This window comes from Podarcis tiliguerta, assembly GCF_965153285.1.
Source record: "Podarcis tiliguerta genome assembly, chromosome: 2".
In the NCBI taxonomy this organism is placed as follows: domain Eukaryota; kingdom Metazoa; phylum Chordata; class Lepidosauria; order Squamata; family Lacertidae; genus Podarcis; species Podarcis tiliguerta.
Window position 1 is genome coordinate 28,160,851 of NC_139535.1, and position 25,142 is coordinate 28,185,992.

Sequence of the window (25,142 nt, forward strand, 5' to 3'; positions counted from 1 at the left end):
GATTGTGGGAAGCCATATCCAAATACCCAACCTAATGTCTCTCGGGTTGGTTGCTTTGGCTGGAAACTTTTGTACAGTGACCAAAATGCACTACTCCTTTGACCAGAATGCTAATCTCCTAGTATTTATTGGGGCAGAGTTTCAATTTTCATGCCAAAACATAGCATACACTAAGGTTGAATCTTTTGTTAAACTTCTCATCTAGACCACTAAACATGACAGCTTGGACGGGGCTATGCAGAAGCCTGCAAAGAGTAATTCTTTATTTTTATTTTACTTTATTTTACTTCAAGGAACAATGCAGTCTCTGAACGAACCTTTGTCCACAATTTCCCAAGCTTTGAGAGAAAGGCGGCAGTGAAATTCCTGACTTTGATACAGCTGAGGCTAAATTCCTTTTTACATACTCTCCACAAAGCCCTCTGAATGACCTGTCCCAGCCCTGTCTAGAGTTGCATGACTAAGTCATGAAGTTAAGGGTGCTTGCTCATCTCCATGATAGATATACGGATGTGGCCTTTTGTAAAATATATATTGCTGTAAAAAAATATCGATCTTTATGGTGGATGTGAGACTATCTGCACTTTTGGGGCTACAGAAAGGAACTCCCACTCCCACAATGCTTACACTACATTCTGATTCAGATTGGAACTGCATTTTTTTTTAAAAAAAATTTGCATTGGTCCTTTGAGGAGCATCACGCCATTGAACATTCAGAAGATGGAAAAACCACACATTTTTGCTCAGAACATGTTGCACAATATGTTTTCACTGTTCGATTTGCTTACTGATGTTGTGGATTTCATCTCACACAACTGGTAGAGAGGTGTGTGTGTGTGTGTACGCAAAAGGTGTATTTTTCTGCACTGTGTTTTGGACTTCACAGCAGGGACCATTAAGATGCTCCCTGAAGGAGTGTCTCCACCTCCATCATTCTGCCCAGACACTGAGGTCCATTTCTGAGGGTCTTCTGACAGTTCCCTCCCTGCGAGAAGTGAGATTACAGGAAACCAGGGAGAGGGCCTTCTCGGTAGTGGCGCCCACCCTGTGGAACGCCCTCCCATCAGATGACAAGGAAATAAACAACTATCTGACTTTTAGAAGCCCTGTTTAGGGAAGTTTTTAATGTCTGTCATTTTATTATTTTGTATATTTTGCTGGAAGTCACCCAGAGTGGCTGGGAAAACCCATTTGGATGGGCAGGGTATAAACAATAAAATTTGTTATTATTATTATTTACTATATTTATGTATAGCTGCTCTACCCTTAGTAATAATGCCCTTTCTGCTTTGTCACACAGTTTCTCCTACGTATGTTCTGTTGAATCTGCAGTAAATATGAGCAGACAAATAACTGGCCCTGTGTGCATGGTGGCTGGTACAAGAGAGAACCCTGAAACTTGCGCTGTTTCTTTTAAAACATTTTTAAAAAAAGAACGTCCTTCATTTATATCTTCTCCCCTGTCAAACAGCTACACTTACTGGCAAGATTAAGAACAGCAGCCTTTTCTTCCCGTTCACTGCCTTAAGTTGTTGCAGCAAAGGCAGCAGTTTCTTATGACAGCGTGAAGACAAGGGGTGACCTCCAGCTAAATAATACTTGGAGCAGATCTGTTGAAACCAGTGGGCTTGATTTCATTCATTTCATGTCTTTAAGGCTACTTCGTTAGATGGGAAATTTCCTCTGGTCTACTAAGGCTGAGGTCATAGAATCGTAGAGTTAGAAGGGTCATTTGGTCCAAACCTTGCAATGCAATGTGGGGCTTGAACCATTGACCCTGAAATTAAGACTGAGCTACCCTAACTAGTCTTTAAGGTGCCACAAGAATCTTTGTTGCATTCGCTACAGCAGACTAAAAAGGCTGCCCATCTGGAAATTAAGTTGTTGCAGTTCTTTGAAATGATAAATTTGTTCCTGTTCTCGTACTACTTGCTAAAAAACCATGTTAACTGGCGTGGAGCCTCCCTCCCAACTCTTCTGGCACAAAGCAATATCCTATGGAAACTCTTCGCTATAGAACTTGTTTGCTGTTAACTCAGTGGCTTGAATCTGGAACCTCATCAGCGACAAAGGATCATATTAGCAATAAAGCCTAGGCAAAGGATCATATTGGCAATAAAGCCTAAGCTGTGTGTGAAAAGGAGAAATGTGTGTCCATGTTAAATGACTGAGCAGACAAACACAAATTATACCGTTTTGCTGAGCCCATTGATAGAAGAATGCTATCTCTAAAGGTACCCCTGCCCGTAGGGGCCAGTCGTGTCCGACTCTAGGGTTGTGCTCCCATCTCACTCAAGAGGCCGGGGGCCAGCGCTGTCCGGAGACACTTCCGGGTCACGTGGCCAACGTGACGAAGCTGCTCTGGCGAGCCAGAGCCGCACACGGAAACGCCGTTTACCTTCCCGCTAGTAAGCGGTCCCTATTTATCGACTTGCACTTAAGAGTGCTTTTGAACTGCTAGGTGGGCAGGAGCTGGGACCGAAAGACGGGAGCTCACCCTGTCGTGGGGATTCGAACCGCCGACCATACGATCGGCAAGTCCTAAGCACTGAGGTTTTACCCACAGCGCCACCCGCGTCCCTATGCTATCTCTACATAGGATCAAATTAAATCTCGAATTGGGGTTGCCAAATTTTTGGGCCTGTGGGTACATTTGCAAACTGATGAAGCTGTTCAGGGCACCATATAAACGCAGATGCGCGCTCTCTCTCTCTCTCTCTCTCTCTCTCCCTCCCTACTTCACTAGTAATTTGCTATAGCTCACCAGTAGTTGGTTGCCATAGAAGGCTGCTTGCAAGCCAAATACATTTTTGTCGAGAGATGGGAGGGACGTTGTGGGCACCTGGGAAGAAGTCCTTCATGGCACATGTTCTGCCACATGGGCAACCCATGTCTTGCATTTTTATTTTAAGCATTGATGCGCTTTTGACCAATTTTAGTTCAGCCTTTTTTGTAGTGGTTAGATCAGGTGAATGGCAAATGAAAGCTCATTTTATAATACTGTAACCTGCACATTCTTCAGCTGTGGGTGCTTCTTCAGATGGGTTCCAAGGCCCTCTCACGTCTCATGCCATAACTTGTGAACTCCCCACTCCGAATTACTAGTTTTTTAAAAAATAACTTTTCAGAGCCTGAGTTCTCATTCTTCTAAATCTCCCAACACCACAAGCTGGATTTTGCATTGGGCTAGGTAATAGTAACACAGCTATTTGTAGGCCTGTGCTTTTATGTATGGATGCATCCACCTTGTTCATTATTATGTTTATACTGCATGTCTGGGAGTCTTTTTGGCTAATGTTTTGTGCCTTTATGGAGAGTGCTCTGATGATTCCGAGTTTGTGTATTTTGTTTTGCCTTTCTGGGGTGGAGTTCGCTGCTCCCTTTTGAACTTCTGGTGCCTATGGAATATATTAATATTCTTATGGAATACATTTTAACTGAAAACCTGATTTTATAATTTTAACAGAGTTTTATTTTCGTTGTATGGAGATTCTCATACACTCCTTAGAGACAATTGTGAATTTAAGCGACATACAGTGGCACCTTGGTTGTCAAACAGAATGCATTCCGGTACTCTGTTCGACTCCCGGAACCGTTTGAAAACCAAGCCGCGGCCTCCGATTGGTTGCAGAAGCGTCTTGCAGCCAATTGGAAGCCGCAGAAGCCAGGCTGGATATTCAGCTTCCAAAAATGGTTCAAAAAACCGGAACACTCACTTCCGGGTTTCAATTGTTCGGGAGCCGATTTGTTTGGGAGCCAAGGCATTTGAGATCCAAGGTATGACTGTATAAATTGCAAAAAGAAAAAGAAAAGCCCAGGCTATGCATTGTTTTAAGAGGCTCTAGGAAGAAAGACAATGATGAACCCTGAACCTTTTGTTCATTTTTATTCTATGGAGATGAACCTTCCTTGTACTCTGCCTGTTTTAGTGTTACAATTTGTTGATAATAATAATAATAGAAATGTGCTTGTGTGTGTGTGTGTTTCTTCAGTTTTTTAGCCTGTGGAAATGTACTTGGTTTACTTTTAAAAGAAGTTGATAGGTACTGAAATAACGTTTTCCCCTAACATGGCTTAGGTTGGCTGATTTATTCCATGCATCTGAAATTTGTTTCCCAAATTTGAGGACTTGAATCTAATTTGGTCTTGCCTGTTTCTGGTTGCTTTTTCAATGTGACAGAAAAAAACAAAACGTAGGCAGCATCATTGTCAAACATTAATATTAATACTTTGAAAAAAATCATTTTTAGCCTTCAGAGGCTCATAATTAATTGTCCCATAATCTGGATGGAATAGGATTTGTATAAAGGACTTTTGCATAACAAGGGAGCCAATGGGCCACCCAGATCGATTCCTCTCTGAGATTGAATATCAGTAATAAGTAGGCATTCCAATGATAGTCTTGTGTACGTGCTACAGGCCCAGATTTCAGATGTGAGTATTGCATTAGAAACTGGGTACAAATTTCTCAATTCGAGAAAACCAGCCCTTTGGAGTAGTTTGTTTGGTGTGAGTCACGCATTCCTCTTGAAGGCACCTTCCCCATTCCAACCCCCATTTCTTTTAGCATGCCAGAAACATTTAGACCTTTGACTTATAATTTTGATTTCATGGATCTGGTATGGAAGAATTCAAATTATGAAGGGGGCGGGGAGCAAATTCAGGCATGCCAGGGTGTGGAGCTGTTCATTCTGCCACAGTCAACCAACATTTTTAATAGCGGGGGGTACGGGACACAAAAATTTATTTGCTGTTGCTGAACAATTGGTAATTTAAAACCCTTGCTGAAAAGGCAAAGTTGACACTAGAATTCATTGGGAAGGGGGATGGAAAATAAAACCACCCATTTATCATAGTACTGTTATACAAAACTATGGCTTGGAGTACTGCAGGCACAGGCAAACTTGTCCCTCCAGATGTTTTGGGACTACAACTCCCATGATCCCTAGCTAACAGGACCAGTTGCCAGGGATGATGGGAATTGTAGTCCCAAAACATCTGGAGGGCCGGGTTTGCCTATGTTTGGAGTACTGCGTACCGTTCTGGTTGCCTTACCTCGAAAAGGATATTGTAGAGCTTGAAAAAGTTCAGAGAGCAACCGAAATGATCAAGGAGTTGGAGCAAGAATATTAGAAAAATTCAAGGAGGATAAGGTTATTAACGGCTGATAGCCCAGATGACTATGTTCTACCTCTACTGTCAGAGGCAACATGCCTTTGAATAGCAGTTGTTGGAGAACGCAAGTGGGGAGAATGCTGTTGCACCCAGGCCCTGCTTTTGTGGGTTTCCCATCGGTATCTGGCTGGCCACTGTGAAAACGGAATGCTGAACTAGATAGGCCAATGGCCTGATCCAGCAAATCACTGCCTACGTTCTTGGATTCAGTCAATGGCTGTGGACAGATACAGTGTACCTCGGGTTAAGAACTTAATTTGTTCTGGAGGTCCGTTCTTAACCTGAAACTGTTCTTAACCTGAGGTACCACTTTAGCTAATGGGGCCTTGCACCGCCGCCGCGCGATTTCTGTTCTCATCCTGAAGCAAAGTTCTTAACCCGAGGTACTATTTCTGGGTTAGCGGAGTCTGTAACCTGAAACGTCTGTAACCTGAAGTGTCTGTAACCCGAGGTACCACGCTACAGGCAGTGGGTTGTTTTGTATTGAACAAAGAGCTGCCGTGGCACATGACCTTGCCACAAGCCCCTAAGCCAGAGGTTTTCAACCTTGTTGAGTCCACGGCTCCCTTGACCGACTACATTCTTTCTGTGGCAGCCTTGTGGGGCTCAGGAGCCTAGTTATGTCACCCCTTGCCTGCAGAGCTGGCAGCCTCTCATCCTTTTCCAAACACCCTCCCTTGTGGAGTGTTCCCTCAGCCTCCTCCCCTCTCCCTTCTCCTTGGGAGTCCTCTGGGTAGTCGCTGCTGCCGCCCCAGTCTCTGAGCTGCCCCCCCCCCCGCCCCAAAGAGAGGTGCTTCCTCACACTGCCCCACAGAGGCCTGGGACTTGACCATCCATTCCCAACAGCAAGGGCTGGCGGACTGGCTGGCTGGGCTCCCTCACCCACTTGTTTGCTTACTCTGAGACCACCTCAGCTCCTGGCAGCCAGCACCCACTAGCCACCCCCAGAGGCACCATTCGCCTGGGGAGCTTGTAGCCAGGGCTGTTGGAACAAACAGCCAAGCAAGCCTTTGGGAGGCAGAGAAACGAGAGGGCATCAGAGGAAGGAGGGAAGGAAAGAGGGACAGAGACAAGTGTTGCCTGCGGCACCCCGACCATCATTCATGGCACCCTAGGGTGCCATGGCACACTGGTTGAAAACCACTGCCCTAAGCTAGTGTACTGCCCTCGGGTGCAGTGGAGAACGTGTTTGGTTTGTGCCTCTGTTCCCTTTATGAAAAAAACCTGAGGACGTTACCTACCTCCTAGGATTGCTGTGAGGAGGAGTAATGAAGTAAGTAAGGACTTAGTGATCAGCTGGTGGTTGATCACAGGATTCTGTAAAGTGACACATTTGGTTTGTTTTAGTTGTTGTTGCTCTTATCCATATGTACATCTAGCAGTTCCATGGTAGTGTTACTTAATAAAGTTTTGAAGAAATAGACTTGCAATAGCCATGGTATCAAAATTATACAGTTTAGGAGTACGTGTTCCTGGGACATGTTGTACTACTTAAATTTTATGTTTTAAATGCAAAAGTGCTGTGCCAGGACATATAATTTCCTTTGGCAAAGGTTTCCATTAATAATTGCACTATTTAAGAACTCAAGGAGACACCATGGAACCTTGTTTCTCTTTTAAAATGGGTGGATAATTTTGTTTCTCAGTGAAGGATGGGCCTATCTATTGGGAAGTCCCCTTGTTAGAAACTCTGCATCATCAAGGGTGCTCTATACTCTTACTCAATTAAGAGTCTGTATCTGGGCTGCAGAGACAAATATAGTTGCATGTATAATTAAGGGGAAATGTGTGTCAGGCTCCCAGACAGACCTTTTAAGAGACAGTAATGGAAATGCTACCTAATAAAGACCACAGCACGTGGAAAACATGAATCATCGATTTATTATTGACTAGTGTAGCTGAAGAGTATGGCTGCATGGATTGGCTGGGTGCTACAAAACTCTGTGGAATTAAGCCGACTTTTCAGACTACTCAGAACTGTGAGATCTTTCATTGGAGAGGGTGATTCCCTTCCCTTCCACAAAGAGAAATGTGGACTTATTCCCCCACCCCCAATTGGGAATGAAACTATATAAGAGAGTGATGGTTTGCTTCTTCTGGAATTTGCTTGGAAGATCACATGTACCTCTTCTCTGCCCAAATTAGGGTGATAATTAAATTGGGACCCAGCAGTGGCTCATAGGGCAGGGGCAGAGGGAGGGGCATCTTTTTGGTGGCAATGCCGTTGCTTATTGGGAATGGAGTAGAGGAAGGTGGTGGCAAGGTTGGGAGAGCCCCATGGATTCATGCACACCGTTGAGAGCTTCTCCAACATCACTCTCTCTTCTTGTCCCATCATTGTTTTGATGAGTGTAGTGTCATTTCTGGGAGGATGCTACTGTTGGCTCTCTCTTCATTTCTCATGAGCCACTGCTGGGCAGGTTTCCAGATCTAGCTGCTGTGGGGCAGGCCATGAGTCTGAGACAAATCCACCCCCTAATTCTGGCTCCAGTTTTTGGGGGTCCTCTCCCACTGGGCCCAAGCCACACAAGTGCCTAGAGTGCAAGGCATGTGATGGATGCCATACCTGTTCCCTCGCTCTTGTAGCAGACTGGCGAACATCCAGAACGTGCTTTAGAAAATGAATGAGTCCATGAGTTGCAACGAGGCAGCCATGTGGGATCAATTCTACATAAGGTCTCCGCCCAAGGCATGATGGAGAACAACAACAACTGGGAAAAGACAGACATAACATTTTACAAGGACAGGAGGAAACATCACAGACAGAATAATTGCCACACACAGGAAGAACATGGATATAGTTTGAGTGCCTCACTTGCAGTTCTATAAATCATCTAATGTGTCAACACAAATGGAAGTTATTAATATTGCAGTTGTTGTATAAGGGATTATTATTTTGACCGGAATGTAATTGAAATTAATAAGATTTTGGAACGCAGAATTAAAGAAAACCATCAAATCTAGCATGTGGGGGGCCACCTAAATTATATAATTTGGCATTTGAATGATTGGTATTAGTAATTGTATTATAATTTGGTATTGTTATAATGAGGCTATTATTGGATTGTAATTGACAATTAATAAAAAGTATTGTATATAAAAAGCTACATAAGGTGACAAAGTTGTAGGTGGGTGCATCCTAAAAACAATGTTGAAATAATTTTTGACTCATCACTATGCACAAATCACTGAACAGCATGGGTAAGGCTACTTTCAGGAAAGCTGTCGCGGTTCAGAAAGTAATAAACTAATGTTGACCTTCCACACAGCTATATTAAGGGGCTTTGCTACAAAACACATACTGCATATATATAAATATATATAAACCAGTGATGGTTTGAGTGAGAAAAATGCCAGAAACTATGCCCCAAACATGGCTTCAGAATGATGTGGCATTTAAACCATGCCACACAGCTATTTCAAGGCTATTACATATTTGTTGCCCTACTCATTTCCTATAACTTCCAAGTGTGGAATGTCCAAATTGGATAGATATTTACAAATTGAGACAATAAATAGGAGGCAGCCACACACACACGATAATTGTAGGTCAGCTGCAGAGTCATGTTTTAATTGTACCAGTGTCTGCTTGTTATAAGCAGGCTTCCATGCGAGATCAATTGTATACAGGGTGACAAAAATGTGGCTGGATGCAACTGTAAAAAAAAAGGGGGGGGGGAACAATGAAAGGCAGGGAAACTCTTATCACAAAGCAATCCCTGCAGAAAAGCAGAGTTGAAGTCAGCACCCATCAGCTTGGTTCAAGCTTGCTGGATTCACTGTGTGGCAGATTTTCCAGCCAATCCCTGAAGAAAGTAGCTTTGCCAGCCCCATGCTGGGCACTTATTCTAAGCAGCCAAGAACCAGATGGCTGTGATGCCCTTGGGAAGTGCTGAGCAAGCAACTTTTCTTTTCTGAGCAAGCACCTTTGACACTTTGGTTTCCTTCCTCTAGCTGCCAATCATCTGACATCAGGTGATTGATAGGTGGGCTGTCCCACCCACCTGTCAAAGTGGATCCACAGGGGCAGGGACTGTCTAAATCAAAGAGGTTCCCCACTACCAAATATGTCTTTGACAATTTGCTGTGGAGCCGTGAGCCAGACGGCTTCACCATTTTAAGCAATTAAAGCCACATTATAACTCCCAAAATGATTATACATTCTTTATCAATCTTCTGAGAAAAATACAAAACCTTATGCAAAGGCTAAGCAAATCAGTCTCTTAAGCTTAAGCCAAGAAATAGTATTCTCTATGAAATTGAATATCAATATACAGTGGTGCCCCGCAAGACGAATGCCTCGCAAGACGGAAAACCCGCTAGACGAAAGGGTTTTCCGTTTTGTAGGTGCTTCGGAAAACGAGTTTCCTATGGGCTTGATTCGCAAGACGAAAATGTCTTGCGATTCTTGTGATTTTTTTCCGCTCCCCACCCCCTTTTTCTAAGGCACTAAGCTGCTAATAGCCTTTTAGCAGCTAATCCGCTAATCCCTTAAGCCTTTAATAGCCGCTAAACCGCTAATAGCGCTAATCCGCTAATCCGCTAATGGGGTTGCTTCGCAAGACGAAAAAACCGCTAGACGCAGAGACTCGCGGAACGGATTCTTTTCGTCTTGTGGGAACTTAGTTCCCTCTGCCTCTCTGCCCTGAGCCTCTGCAGCTCAGGAGAGGCTGGAGGGTTAGCGGACCCAGAGGCAACCTCCTCTTCCCCTGACGGGGCTGAGAGTGGAGCACCTGCAGGCAATGGGTCCTCCATCACCTCAGGGGCCAGAGCAGACTCAGCTGGTGCCTGCACCTGAGGATCCAGCACAGGTGAGGACCCTTCAGGCTCAGGCCCCAGCCCTGGCTCAGCCGGCCCTGGAGGCGGGGACTTCTGTGCAGGCTAGGATTCCTCAGGTTCAGCCTCTGAATCCGAATCCCAGGCCATCACAACTAGTAAAAGGGCCCCATCGGAGGAGAACAGTGGCCTCTTGATTACTTGGACTGCCAGGGCGAAACAGGCGCAAAACGCCGACACCCTGTCCACAACTTCATTAACATCCATCTACAACTTCACTAGCGTCTCTCGGTATTGTGAACAACACCGAACTTACCTTTTGTTGGTATCTTCATGAACATACCTAAAAAGATAAAGAAAACAAAAGACTGAGTTAAGCACTCCATTGAAATCAGACATTATAAGTTCATCTTAGGTTGGGTAGTTCACAAGTCTCTGTGGCTTTGCATAAGGTTTTGTATTTTTTCCAGAAGATTGATAAAGAATGTATAATCATTTTGGTAATTATTGTCTGTATATTAGTCGCCAACGTGTTGCATGGGCCGTACTACTATCAGCAGCACAGGTTGCAGTTTTCTAACATTATAACGCCCGGCAATTGGCTAGCATCTCAGCAGATGCCCAACAGTGCTTGCCGCTGGAACAGACTGCGCACCTAACCAAAGGTCTGGTGGTGTTTTGAAGCTGGGAGAAGGGCTATCAGCCTAGCCTTAACAAGTGACAAAACAGCCAGCGGCTTCTCAGAGAAGTCGGAACTGTCTGCACATATAGTTGCCGACTGCTACTAGTTCAAACACTTGCCCAGTTATGTACCTCTCCATTACTACCATTTACAGATGCTTGTATGTGGGATGTCTCAACTTGCGTGATTTGTCCTCCTCAGAAAAAAAAAAAAGATGAGGGCGATTATATGTATGGAGCCATCATGTCGCCTGATAAGGCAATTTCTTATCTGTTTTTGTTAAATTTATCTTTTGAAAAGTTGTTTTAAAAGCTGCTTGTTGTGCGTCTTATGTCTGTTTTATACTCTACCACTTGTCTTTGGGAGACTCAAACGAGACAAGAGATAATTAAGAAGAGGGTGGCAGGGAACGTCAGCAGCTGAGGTTCAAGAGTCAAGAGTTACAGCTTGAAATAAAAGGGACAGGGGGAGCCCAGGAAGAAGACATATTTGCTGTGAACAAGGTATTGATGAAGAGGAGGAAGAACCTGCCTGAGGACTGGTTGCAATTTTTGTTCCTGGTATGTCTATGCTTCAATTTCCTCTGTGAAAACATACAGAGAGCCCTGCTAGATCAGACCAAAGGCCCCTCTAGTCCAGTGTCCTGATCTCTTGGTGGCAAACCACTTGCCTGTGGGAAGCAGGGCCTGGGTGCGAGAGCACTCTCTCAGCTCATGATCACCAGCAACTGAAGCATAATTGGGAATGGGGTTCTGGCTTCCTTCACCTAATATTTAAGATGATGCTGGATGTTTGTGAAAGCCTCCTTACATTTCAATGGAGCATGTGATGTTTTGGAACCTGGACAAGCTTGATATGGTAGCCTTTCGATGATTTCCTTCTCGCCTATCCCATCATTCCGTATTACATAGATTTCCTGGATCTTGGGAATTTATTTATGTGAATGTCTGATTGTGAAGCTGGGATTGCTTGTGTGCATATTTTGGACTTTTGTGTCTATGAGTTGCGCCTAATGCTGCCGTTCTGCTTGTGCAACATACTTCGGCTTGTGCAACAGAACTTCCCCCTCCTTTCCTTTCCCCTGTAGCCCCCTGTGCAACCTCAAAATATGCTTCTGGGAGTTGCGGGGGGGGGGGGGGCTGCAGGGAGAGGGAAGAGGAAGGGGAAGTCTATTGCGTAAGTGAAACTCTGTGGGTCCATTGTTGGATACAGCCCTATGTACGCACTCCCCCAAATTCTAATGGATTGCAGCATTCAACATGTACATAAAAACATCTTGTAAAATACATATTAAATGTTGAGGGTCTGAGATTTAATAAATAGTAATAAATCTATGGCCTTTTAAACTGTGCGTGTGTAGCAGGGTTTGGTCATTGCTTCTGTTTGCTGCTATGTTATGTATTTTTGTGTTTTTATATTGTAAACCGCTCAGTATGATCCTCAGGTAAAGGGTAGTATAGAAATTCAAAAGCAAATGAATAGTAAGCCAGAAGTGCCTTGTGTGCAAATTCTGAAAATTCACCTTTTGTGCTGCATCTCCTAGCAGTGTTGCATAATGGTTAGAGTGTTGGACTATGACCTGGAAGACCAGGGTTCGAACCCCCTTACTTAGTCATGAAGCTCACAGGTCATAACCGACACCATCTGTTAGTCTAACCTACCTCACAGGGTTGTAGTGAGGATAAATGGGGGGGGGGGGAGAGAGAACCATGTACACCACACTGAGCTCCTTGGAAGATAAAGGTGGTATATAAACGTAATTAATTAATTCCATAGTACTCTGGAGGGGCCCTGTACCCATCAAGGGCAGATTTTCAGGAGATGCAAGTGGTTACAACGCAGGGTGTTAGAAAAGCCCCATTGCAAGAGTGGAATTTTTCTCACACTACCCTGAATCAAACTCAGTAATTGAAAATCCACCCAAGCGGATAATAATAATAATAATAATAATAATAATAATAATTTATTTATACTCTGCCCATCCGGCTGGGTTTCCCCAGCCACTCTGGGTGGCTTCCAACAAAGTATTAAAAGGCAGTAGTCTGTTAAACATTAAAAGCTTCCCTAAACAGGGCTGCCTTCAGATGACTTCTAAAAGTCTGGTAGTTGTTCCTCTCTTTGACATCTGATGGGAGGGCGCTCCACAGGACAGGTGCCACTACCGAGAAGGTCCTCTGCCTGGTTCCCTGTAACTTGGCTTCTCGCAGTGAGGGAACCGCTAGAAGACCCTTGGTGCTAGACCTCAGTGTCCGGGTAGAATGATGGAGGTGGAGACGCTCCTTTAGGTATACTGGCTCATGTAATTCATAGGAGAAAGGCTTGGGTATGCAAAGTCTAAGAAGTTTCCTGGCAGCTTGATTTGTGTAAAAAAAAAAAAAAAAAACTAAACAAAAACCCAACAATAATAGGGAGTGCAGACCTTAAAGCACCTATAAGTTGCAGTCTCCTAAATAATAAACAAATGGCTTTTAAATTCTGGCGTCTTTGATAACAAGTGCTGTCGGTTTTATGTGGTTTGTAGCATGAATGGACCTCTTTCTTTTCTTGTGACTTCAGGGCTGGCCCTCCCTTTCATTTCCCCACCCGTTCCAAAAAGGGTGAAACTAATTTTGGGAGGCAGTTTCCTAAACCATTTGCTAGGCCTATTTTCCTAATGTTTTGAAATGTCGAATCAAAATTTGATTATTTGCGCTTCAAAATACTGTGGTGCCTCTTTGTGAATGGAAAAGACCATGGACCCAAGCGGGCAGGGACTTGTGTGCTGTTATGAATTGCACTTGTGTGCTAGATTTTTCATGGAACTCTTTAGAAATTGTGTTTTCTGAAACTGCCGATGCCTACATCAAAGTGCCCTATATGTATTTTTAAAGCCTCTGTCGGATGCCTTTTTTTTTTTTGCTTTCGTATGTATGTCTGCCTTGAAGATGTTCCAGGTATCTTTTGAACTCTAGGCAGGACTGGCCCACCCATGAGGCAAGGAGAGGCAACCACCTCAGGGCGGCAGGATCCACAGGGGCAGCAGATCCCAAAGTAGATTTTTATTCCCCTCTTATTCCAGATGTAGATCTTCAATCACACCTCTGTCTCTGAAAGGGGATGGGGGCACCATTTTGTGGTTTGCATCAGGTGCCAAAATGTTGCGTGGTGGCCCTGACTCTAGGCATTTACTAGAGATGTTGGTGAAATTCTCCACAGCTTCCTCTGTTGCTGCCCCATAACCCCCCATCCCAACACACTTCTCTTCGTTTGTAAATGGCAGGTGCTGAAGGGCATGCGTTCCCCCATCTTCAAGGGTTTTCACCCCTCAATAAATTGTGGATTTTTAAATTTATACTGGTGATTGCCAGAACTCCACCTGGAACCTATGGAAATACAGTGGTACCTTGGTTTGCAACCGCTTTGGATTACAACCACGTCAAACCCGGAAGTGTGTGTCCCTTTTTTTGGGATTACAACCCATTTTGGGGGGATTACAACCAATTTTGGGGTGGGGAAAGGCCCCATTGGCGAAAGCGCGCCTTGGGTTACAACCTGTTTTGGTTTACAACCGGACCTCCGGAATGGATTATGGTTGTAAACCAAGGTACCGCTGTGTATTATTACATACAATGCCTAAGCTCAGGTAGCTGTAATCCTAAAGCATAACAAGCATTCTTCTCTGGACTTTTCTGATACTGCTAGGCTTGCCATATTTCAAAAAGTAAAATTCCTGACACCCCCAAAGTTGTTACGCTTAGAAAATCACCACAGTTGTTGAGCTTCACACAGATGTTGAGAGAAGGAGGACCTCCCTGTGGTACCCCTGACCAACTGGCAAATCACACAAGGCTGCCATGGCAACTATTGTCCTAGGCCTTGAGCCTTTGGGGAGAACAACATAAGTCATAATGAAGAGGTTGATATAAACACGTAAAGGGGCTTCCACAAGCCTCTCACCTAGATTTTGGTGCACATTTCAGCCATATCCTCAGACAATTTCATGATCGGCGTTACTGTGGAGTCGGCCCTACGCTTGCATGTGTGTAAGGCTCCCACTGAGGAGTACACAAATCCCGGTCAATGGGTTTTTGTATCGTCCGTCGGGGGAGTTCTGTGCATGTATATTTACACACCTGTAAGGCTTCAGACAGAAGCCTTTTTCTGAAGTGTTATTTTGTGAAAGCACAGAAGTTGCGGTTATTTAAAGTCTGGGTCAGATGAAGAAACAGTTTGTGCTCCAGAGGGGAAGTGGGGTATTTCCACAAGTTTTGCAAATACGTTGATGTATTCATACTTCATTCTGAAAGAGAAACTGAAGTGGGTTAAGTACCTTCCACCATTCCACCTTGGTGCATTCAATTTTTTTCCCTTCCCCTGACAAGGAGGTCTGTCGCAGGAAGGAATTTCTCAACAGTGAGATTATCGTGGAAGCTACTGACCTGAGACTTCCTTTCTTCCTTTGTAGTTCATGTTTATGGGGTGCCTCACTCTTCATTCCTCTAAGGACTCCCACAGAAGCTTTAAAAACAAAGAGCAAATGAAAAAAATAGTAAGATCACGTTAAAATGAACAATGCATTGTGATAAAATAAATTAAATAAAAACGTGAAATGAATCATTAGCATAACATCCTTCTGGACGTTTCCGAGCACAATTCAAAGTGTTGGTGCTGACCTTTAAAGCCCTAAACGGCCTCGGTCCAGTATATCTGAAGGAGCGTCTCCACCCCCATCGTTCTGCCCGGACACTGAGGTCCAGCTCCGAGGGCCTTTTGGCGGTTCCCTCACTGCGAGAGGCCAAGTTACAAGGAACCAGGCAGAGGGCCTTCTCGGTAGTGGCGCCCACCCTGTGGAACGCCCTCCCATCAGATTTCAAAGCGATAAACAACTACCTGACATTCAGAAGACATCTGAAGGCAGCCCTGTTCAGGGAAGTTTTTAATATGTGACATTTTAGTGTATTTTTCATCTTTGTTGGAAGCTGCCCAGAGTAGCTGGGGAAACCCAGCCAGATGGGCGGGGTACAAATAAATTATTATTATTATTATTATTATTATTATTATTATTATTATTATTTATTATTATTATTATTATTATCTGCTGCTGCCTAAGAGATCCAATTTGTTCCCCTTCCCTGTCCTCCAATGCATTGACTTATAAATCCTAAGGAAAGAGTAAGACCATACAGGACTGGTGCTTTGCACCGGAATGACTGGGATTTCTCTGAGGCCCCAGAGGCTTGGAAGGGCCTGCTCTAGGGGTGCTGCCCCACTGCCATTGGGATCCCTGCACCCATCAGAGTTGCAGCATGCCATTGCGCTTCTATTGCTGCCTCCACCACCAGACGCCTTCTCCCCACTGATGTGGTTCTATGGGGGGCAGTGCTTGTTATTATGAGCTTGGCCCTGTTTGAGGCAGACACCTGCCATGGTAGATTTCCCAGCATGCAGTGTGTCAGGCACTTCATCTTAGAAAAACTAACATGGCGGTAGCCCTTCAGGGAATGGAGCCACCTATGACCTCAGCATGCGTGATAAATGCCGCTGGCTACAGAGAACACTTAGAATACTGTGTACAGTTCTGGTTGCCACACCTTTGAAAAGGATATTGCGGAGTTGGAAAAGGGCAATCAAATCGGCCAAAGGGATGGAGCCAACTCCCCTTTGAGGAAAGGTTACCACATTTGGGACTTTTCAGCTTGGAAAAGAGGCAAGTATGAAGCAATGCGAGAAAGGTATATACAGTAGTACCTCGGGTTAAGAACTTAATTCCTTCTGGAGGTCGGTTCTTAACCTTAAACTGTTCTTAACCTGAGGTACCACTTTTGCTAATGGGGCCTCCCGCTGCCGCCATGCAATTTCCGTTCTCATCCTGAAGCACAGTTCTTAACCTGAGGTACTATTTTTGCATCGGCAGAGTCTGTAACCTGAAGCGTCTGTAACCCAAGGTACCACTGTATAAAATTATGCATGGTGTGAATAAGAAAAAGTCCCTCCTGTCCCCTGTCTCATATCAGTAGAATGGGAGATTCAGGACAGGCGGGAGAAACGTACAGTGCATACAGTGCGTATTCCTACGAGAGACAACAATGGCCGCCAACTTGGATGGCTTTCAAAGAGGAATAGACAAATTCAGGGAGGGATTCTGTGGCTTCTAAACCCGGTGGCCACATTCTACCTCCATTGTGGTTCTGAATGCCATTTGCTGGGATGGGCAGAGCGCTATTGGATGCTTGCCATAGCCACGTGTTCGGCCACTGTAAGAACAAGGATGCTGGACCATCGACCTTGATCCAGCACGCTCGTGTATTGCTTTTATGTTCTTTTGGCCAGGTAAACATGTCTGGGGTGAGGAGGGGGCTGGGTTGAGTGAGTGGTGACAGAATCAAACAACTGGTGCTGTTGCCTGAAGGGGCCACTGATGGGAGTAATGAGGTAGCAGGACTAGCATTAGGTTGGAGGCCAGGTTGGCTCCAGAAAGGGGCCCATTGGTGGCCACATGCCGACAAATGCATCCTCAAATGCATGCATAGTATGTAGCAGTCTGTAGGTTGAACGGGGCATGTGTGTTTTCTGTACCTTTACCATGTTGGCAAATAATCTGGAAAAACAGATTTTGAGCTTGGTTCCTGATGCGTAATGCCTTTGGATCTCATCTGATTGGGTGCAAGCTTTATGCTATGCTGAGTAATTCGTACAGTGGTACCTTGGTTCTCAAACGCCTTGGTACTCAAACAACTTGGAACCCAAACACTGCAAACCCAGAAGTAAGTGTTCCGGTTTGTGAACCTTTTTCAGAAGCCAAACATGCTCTGTTTTGAGTGCCACACTTCCGTTTTGAGTGTTACGCTGAGGTCTGTCTGTTTTTGCTATTTATTTTCTGCTTTTGTTTTTGCGGCTTTTTTGTTTTGTTTTTGTGACTTTGTGGAACCCAGTTCAGCTACTGATTGATTGATTGTGTGATTTCAGTACATTGTTTATTGCTTTCATTTTATGGATCAATGGTAGATAGTAAAATTCATGTTAAATTGCTGTTTTAGGGGTTGTTTTTAAAAGTCTGGAATGGATTAATCCATTTTGCATTACTTTCTGTGGGAAAGTGCACTTTGGTTTTGGAACGCTTTGGTTTTGGAACGGACTTCTGGAACGGGTTAAGTTTGAGAACCAAGGTACCACTGTAATGCATTTTCCAGCTCTCTGTCTCCCTCTCCTTAAGTGGTTGCCTAAATATGTCTTGGTACAAACAGTGGTAATGTGGCGGAAATGTTCTGTACGCCTCATAATTTTAGTGAATAACTCTCTGTTGTACGAAGGAGTTGAGAAAGTGAATGACCATTTAAAGCCTGTAGACTCACCTAATTTGAAACACATTTATGTTTTGGACTTCATGACCTTCATGGCCAGCTGCATTGCACTGTTATTGCCCTTTCAAGTCCACTTCTTAGTATTGGCTTTCTCTTCTATTTCATGGTTTCTCATGAATGGAGTTCCCCCACTTTATTGCTGAATCACTTCTGCCTTTTACATCCCTGTGCCTTATTTCCTCTGTGCACAGAGATGGGCAAATCTGTCCATTTCAGTTTCTCTCAATCTCTCATTTTTCCAATCTTAAATTCAGTTCTCCACATTTCCATATCAGTTTACCTTTTAAAAAAATCCCCATAAAAATTCTTCAGCCTTTTAGTGTCAATTGCTCCTAATAAACACATATTTATATGCAATATTACAGTTTGTGAGGGGCTCAGCAAGCCTCCTGTTTCTGATGCCTGACGGGACTGCAAAAATGGGAGGTTTCTTCTTTCTATCACCTACTGGTTGTTGGCATCAATCTGTCTCGTGAGACAATCAAGTGTGCCTCCATAGGCCACCACTTATGATGGCAGCATGTTCACCAATTATTGTCAGATATCCGCTGTATTTATGGGGGGAAATATTTATAAACCAAACCTTAAGTTTGGGTTACCAAAAATAAAATAAAATGGTAAACTACATCAAAAATGCAAGTTCGTACATATTGTCTCTCCAGCCCATGACAGATTTCTGATGTGAGCCATGAGCAAAATATTCCTTTTCCTCCCTTTATTTTGAGTTGCCTGTAATCTGACCGCATCCTTGCTGTTGACTTGTTCTGTTTTTAGACGCAAACGCTTTCCACAGTGGTCCTGTACAGATAGTATGAGTAACAAAATGGGCAGATAATGAATCAGTGTTAGGCATACATATAGTGCAATTGCTTTTAAACTCTCCTTTTAAAATGACACAACACCAAACATTTATATTTATATTTTGCTGGAAATGCGTGCGCTTAAGAATGTTGAGCACATCAGGGTTTTGTTTTTTTCCTTAGAGCCTATAAAATGGCTTATGTTCTGGTCATTTTCCACATACAATACTATTTTATTCATTCTTAGCTAGCGGATGCTTCCTTTGGCTAGCATCAACAGTTGATTCAAAATATCATGTTCTGTGTTGGAACAGCCAAATCTGTTAAAAAAAATAAAATCCAAAATCCTGTGAACCAAACATGCCATGCACAAAACAAAAATGGTAACTGTTTGGGACATTTTATGTGCTTTTGTTCATGTAGCATAACTTATTTGCTTTTGCACGCTTTGTGAAGTATGTGGGATTTAAGGATTCTCATAATTTGGAAGGTATGTGTTGGCGGGAAGAGGCAGTTCTGTGAAATTGATGGATAGAAGAACACCAGGGGTTTGGAAGTGGATCAGCTAGTCCAACGAGCACAGACGTTCTGAAACAGGCTGATCTAGACCAGGCACAGGCAAACTCGGCCCTCCAGATGTTTTGGGACTACAACTCCCATCATCCCAGTGAAGAGCTCCTGCCAGCCAGTGTAGACAGCACTGAGCTAGATGGATCAGTGGTTTGACTCGGTATACTGCTGCATCTTATTTTTCTAGCTCCTGCTATTGTTCTTGTTGTTTGCAGCTGGAAACTTAATTTTTGTACACTGTAAACCTGTCTTACGTGGGCTGAGACTGCAGAATCAGTTTTGTGCTCATGGCCACCAATGTTTCATATTAGGTCTGTGTAACCTTCATAGGAATCTTAAAGCTGTGCTACGGGGACCTAAATAGATTTAATGGTCATTCCCTGTTTTCGAGGGGGGAGGGGACAGGGCCCCGGAAACTATAAGCGAGGCAAAAGATTGCTAACGGAAGTTGGAGCATCCTCACCAAGCTAGGATGATTTGGGGGAAGCCCCGCTTTTCATTGCCATATTTAGAACAAAATGCTATACTGTAGTTTTGAATTTTCACTTAAAGCGCTGTAACTTAAAGCTGCCGCTTGCCCAACCCTCCATAGCACAGGATACACTACCATGTTAACCTATTGAAATCATGTCATCATCCCTGGTGTTTTGTTGTTTTAAGTCTGAAAGCACCATACTCTTCTAGCTTTTCCTATTTGGGGATGTTTACCTATATTGGAGGCTAGTAAGTTCTCTCCCTGGCTTGGAAGTATGAAACCCGTATGAATGATATACTTAGAGTTTTTGTTTTCTTTATTCTTTCCCTAAAAATTATAAAAAATAAAACATGGTAGTAGCATTTATTGGAGCAATGTTCTGGAAGCCCTGGCCCTTAATCTTAATGTGGGCGTTGGGTGTGCACAATGCATTTGGTCGAGGATCTCACACTATTACCAGTTTCCCAAAATAAACTCAGGATCTGATCATCAAATGAACTTTGGGACACATTTAAGCCCCGGTTTGAGCCTAGATTAATCATTTTTTATATAACAAGGAGGTAGAACATTCATTTCTGCATAAGCTTAGAATATGCATGAAGAATGTGATCTGCACCTTCCAGACTAATGCAGACCAGAGCTTTGTGGTGTGAATGCTCTGACATGGCTCAAAGTGCATTTAGAAACACATGTGTTGAGATTGACATGCATCTTTAAATTCATAATGATATCTTTGTGCAGATTTAATGCACACACATATGTAGAAAAAGGGTTGGGATGGACTTAACGGTGAAGACATGTGAAAGTGATACATACGTAGATTGGAGACAGGCTGGTTCATCCGTGCCTACTTTAGAAGCTATTACCTAGTTACAATGCATGCTTTCTTTTTTATAATTAAATGCCGTATGCAAAAAGGACAGGTTTTTAATGGATTGGATTGTGCTACATGTTATATGTAAATACACCTAATAGTTGCTTAATGGGCACTTTACTGTTGGAAAAGCCTCTGTGTAAGGAAGTGGTTGGGAACTTGAGAACATGTTAGTCCATTTCTCCAGCTATTTCTCTTCTTCCAACCATCCCATTCTAAAGCCGTTTCCCTGATAGTAAAAAGGGCTGTTGAGCTGCCATTGTACATCTTTGCATCTAATGTGTAGTTTAATGGGAAATTAATCATGAATACCTGAAACTAAATGAAGCCAAGTCTTTTGTTTCACAAGAATTAAGGATCTTAATAAGAGTATATACCAGGGACGTCCAACTCGCAATAGACTGCGATCTACTCACACTATAAAAAAAAAACTGGCAGTGAACTACCCATTGTCGTTGGATGGACCAAAGTTGTTGAGCTTCTTTTAGGAGACCAAAATTGTTGAGCTTTTTTTGTTGTTTTTTTTTGGGGGGGGGGGAGGAGATCGCTGAGGGACCTGAGATTTAGCAGGAGCTCCCGTTGTTCAGTCCCTGCTCCTGCCAACCCAGCAGTTCGAAAGCACATCAAAGTGCAAGTAGATAAATAGGTACCACTCCAACGGGGAAGGTAAACGGTGTTTCTGTGTGCTGCTCTGGTTCGCCAGAAGCGGCTTAGTCATGCTGGCCACATGACCCGGAAGCTGTCTGCGGACAAACGCCAGCTACCTCGGCCAGTAAAGCGAGATGAGCGCCGTAACCCCAGAGTCATCCACGACTGGACTTAACGGTCAGGGGTCCCTTTACCTTTACCAGTAGATCACGATCTACCTGTTGGCTGATCACCAAGGGCAATAGTATATACCAGGCATGTCCAACTTTTTGAGAGTGCTTGGGGTGGAGGGAAACGCATTTTTGTAGAATCATGGAATTGCATGGTTGATAGGGCATCCATTCCAACCCCCTGCAAGGCAGGAATCTCAGCTAAGGCATCCATGACAGATGGCCACCCAACCTCTGCTGAAGAACTTCCAATGAAGGAAAGTCCACCACTTTCCGAGGGAATCCCTTCCAATGTCAAACAGCTCTTACTGTCAGAAAGGTTTACCTGATGAACCTCCTTTCTTGTTACTTGAAGCCATTGGTTCAATTCCTACCCTCCACAGATCCCCTCCTGTTTAGGAGATAACCCCACCCCACCCCAGTGTCTCGTAAGCATGGTAACAATGATCATGACCTCTAAATTCAGGTAGGTAGCCGTGTTGGTCTGACACAGTCAAAATCACCTTTAAAATCACCTATGGCAAAGGTAGCCAAAGTGATGTCCTCCAGATTTGATAGGACTACAATTCTGCCTGCCCCCTCCCCATTTGGCATATGGGAGTTCGAGTACAACAGCAGCAAGCTACTCATGCACTAGGGGAATCAATAGTCAGGTTGGTGGAAAACAAAAGAAAATTTTTTTTTTAAATTGGATATGTTCATCTTCCAAAAAACCATTCTACTTCTTCATCTGAAGCAGCCATGCCTGTTTTTTGTTTGGTATGGCAAACCAGGACTTCAGTATGGCCTCATTACAGGTTTCCTCTCAAAGAGGCGAGCTCTCTAGAACAGAGCTGAGGTAGCATCCTGGGCAAGCATTTAAACTTTAGACTTATAAGCCACATTGCTGCAAATTATCGTAACCGGACAATCAGAGTGCATTTACTGAAAAGTCTGTCTGCATGAATCACACTCTGCTTTTGTGTGAAGAGAGCTTTGCTCATGGTTTTCCAGTGTCTCTCATCCTTACATTCTCATTTCATCCATCACTTTGAACACACACAGATGTTTAGAGAGCCGTTCCTTTTCTGCATTTCCCCCTCCATTCTTCCTATAACACATCAGGAAGCAGAGCCACTTTTGTTAAAAGCACAATCCCTCTTCTTCAATTAGGTTGTGGCCAAAATCAGGGGTGGGAACAGTTTATGCATACAGATGGCATGTTTCCTTTAAAACATTATTGTGACAAATCCCCAAATTCTGACTTATTTTTGCTTTCCCAGCATTGGGGGACTTTAAAGAGCAATTTGTGGTCACTGAGTGTGGATGCATGGCAAGCAGCAGAAATTATTTCGAAACTCTGCTAAAAACGTGGGTGCGTTTGCAACCTGAAACAAGCACAAAAAATCCACAAAAGTTAAAGCTGTGAATCAAACAGGAAATATTAAGCCTGTGTTTGTCTACAGATATTAGTGATACTTTTATGAGTTATGTATGGTTAGATGTGTTGGCATCCGTCTGACTCGGGAGACAGTGGAGGAGTCCGCCATTGGGGGTGAAGTCAAACTGTTGAAAGGTTGTAGCACCTGCTGTGTCTATATGGGAGAGACATGTTTTGTTGCAGCTGGAGCGGATAAATGTCCAATGATGATCTGCTTATTTTCAAACACTTCCAGGATGCAAACCAAGCAGTATGGTATATGCAAGCACTGCTGTCTTATAGAGGGCTGATTTGGGGGGGGGGGCAGCGGGGGGGAGGGAAATTGTATTAAGTAGGATTGGAGGAAAGTAGTTAGGCCCTTTTACAGGAAGACATTTGCACTGCATTACCTCTGCTTTTAAAATGGTAAAAACAGTATATTGAATTAGGTTTTTTAGAAATCATTCTTGCACACCTGATATTTTGCATTACAGAAAGATGCACCAAAGCTGAAATGGCATTTTGAAAAATATGATGTGGTTTACTGTTTTGTTAATATGGGTTTCTGAGTCTTTTTTTGTCCAAGGACCAAACAGATAAGGTTTTGTGCTTTTGAAAAGAATATTTTGAGGTCTAATGCATACCCTCCAACATCTCTCCCACGAAAATAGGGACATCCCATTCCATAATGATCATTTTACTATTTATACCCCACACATCTTACTGGGTTGCCCCAGGTATTCTGGACGGTTTCCAACATATATAAAAAACATAATAAAACATTAAACAATTTTTTTTAAACCTCCCCTATACAGGATTGCTTCAGACGGCTCAGGGGTTGAATAACTCCATACCCTCCAGTGTTTCTCCAACAAAAATAGGGACATCTTAAGGAAAAGTGGGACATTCTGCGATCAAATCAGAAACTGGAATGGCTTCTTTAAATCAGGGACGTCCCTGGAAAACAGGGACACTTGGAGGGTCTGCTAATTGTAAGGATGAAGGACAATTACTAGCACTGAGTTTTCTGAGTTTTTCTGTTGTGGTTGTAAAGCAGCATGCATTAGTCATCTATTTTCGTTTTGCAGAAGTTCTCTCTTATAGTAACAGAGGTTAAGGGGTGGGCAGTAGGAGCGAGAGCAGACAGTTAGTGGAAGCTAGTGCTTAGTGAGACTTTACAGTGCAGATGCTGGAATTGGGCCATTGGAAACAGAACCAGAGGGTCAGAGTGAAGGCTTGCTTGCTGGATCCAAAGAATGGCTTCTCAGGGTAAGTTAGGAAAGAGTTGTATACCGAGTTTGAAATTAGAGCAGCAATCCTTAAAGCAGGCCTTTCCTTTATATCCCACCATGCTGTATTTTGTGTTTGTGCTTTCCTATGCATGGGAGGATTTTTTTCCAATAGATCTGGCAGCTGGTTAATGGCAATGTTTGTGATGGCAAATCTGTGCTACTTACAGGTCTAGGAAGTAAGTAATACCCACCAGATTCTATGAAGCTATCATCTGGAAGAATAGATGATGGACCTTTTTTCAAGCCTAATTGCTAGAGAAGGGAGAATTTGGGGAGGGGGGGAGGAATCACAACACATGACTGGGCGGAGGGTTAACTCTCCCCACCTCATGTACTGCAACTTCCTTCCAAAAATCACCTCTTGGGGAGGCAGGCTTTGTGGAGATGCAGCTGAATGGGGAAGGATTCATCCCTCTCTCCCCATATGCTGAGGTTTCCATTGGCTGAGATCACCTTCCTTTGGAAATAAGGTATGGGGGGGGGGGGACTTCTAGTGCTGTAGATGTTGGGTGTCTGTGCCTCTGCATGTGTGTGTGTGTGTGTGTGTGTGTGTGTGAGAGAGAGAGAGAGAGAGAGAGAGAGAGAGAGAGAGAGAGAGAAAATGTGGCACCACCTGTATTTTGCATTGCCCCTACCCTGAAATGTTAGCTCAGGGCCCACAGTGCTTTGTAAGAAAATAATAATAATTCTCATCCCTGACAAATAGGTAGTTTGTGCTTTATTGAAGACACCCGTAGAAAGTTTCACCACCACCCAGGAAAAAGTATTTCTACAAATCTATGAAACATGCTGTTTAGAAACAAAATTTTGTATCTATGCATTTGCCCTTGTATGTATGAAAAAATATTGATGTGTGGGTTTGGTTTATTCCCTTTAGCAGTTAAAAAGAATATCTTGCCGTTAGGATCAACCCAAATTGAAGGGATAAATAAGATGCCACC

General features: G+C 43.6%; 1 protein-coding gene across 5 annotated transcripts in view; it reads left to right on the forward strand.

The window, feature by feature from the left end:
* The window catches only part of MITF (melanocyte inducing transcription factor), a 134,922-nt gene that overhangs the window by 34,715 nt on the left and 75,065 nt on the right, over positions 1–25,142 (forward strand). The window contains exon 1 of one of the 5 annotated variants that reach the window (XM_083425923.1): positions 24,117–24,178. The exons of the other annotated variants lie outside the window; for them this stretch is intronic. The gene's annotated coding sequence lies outside the window, so the exon portion shown is untranslated. Of the gene's footprint in view, positions 1–24,116; positions 24,179–25,142 lie in introns of those variants that run through there. 5 annotated transcript variants of the gene reach the window in all.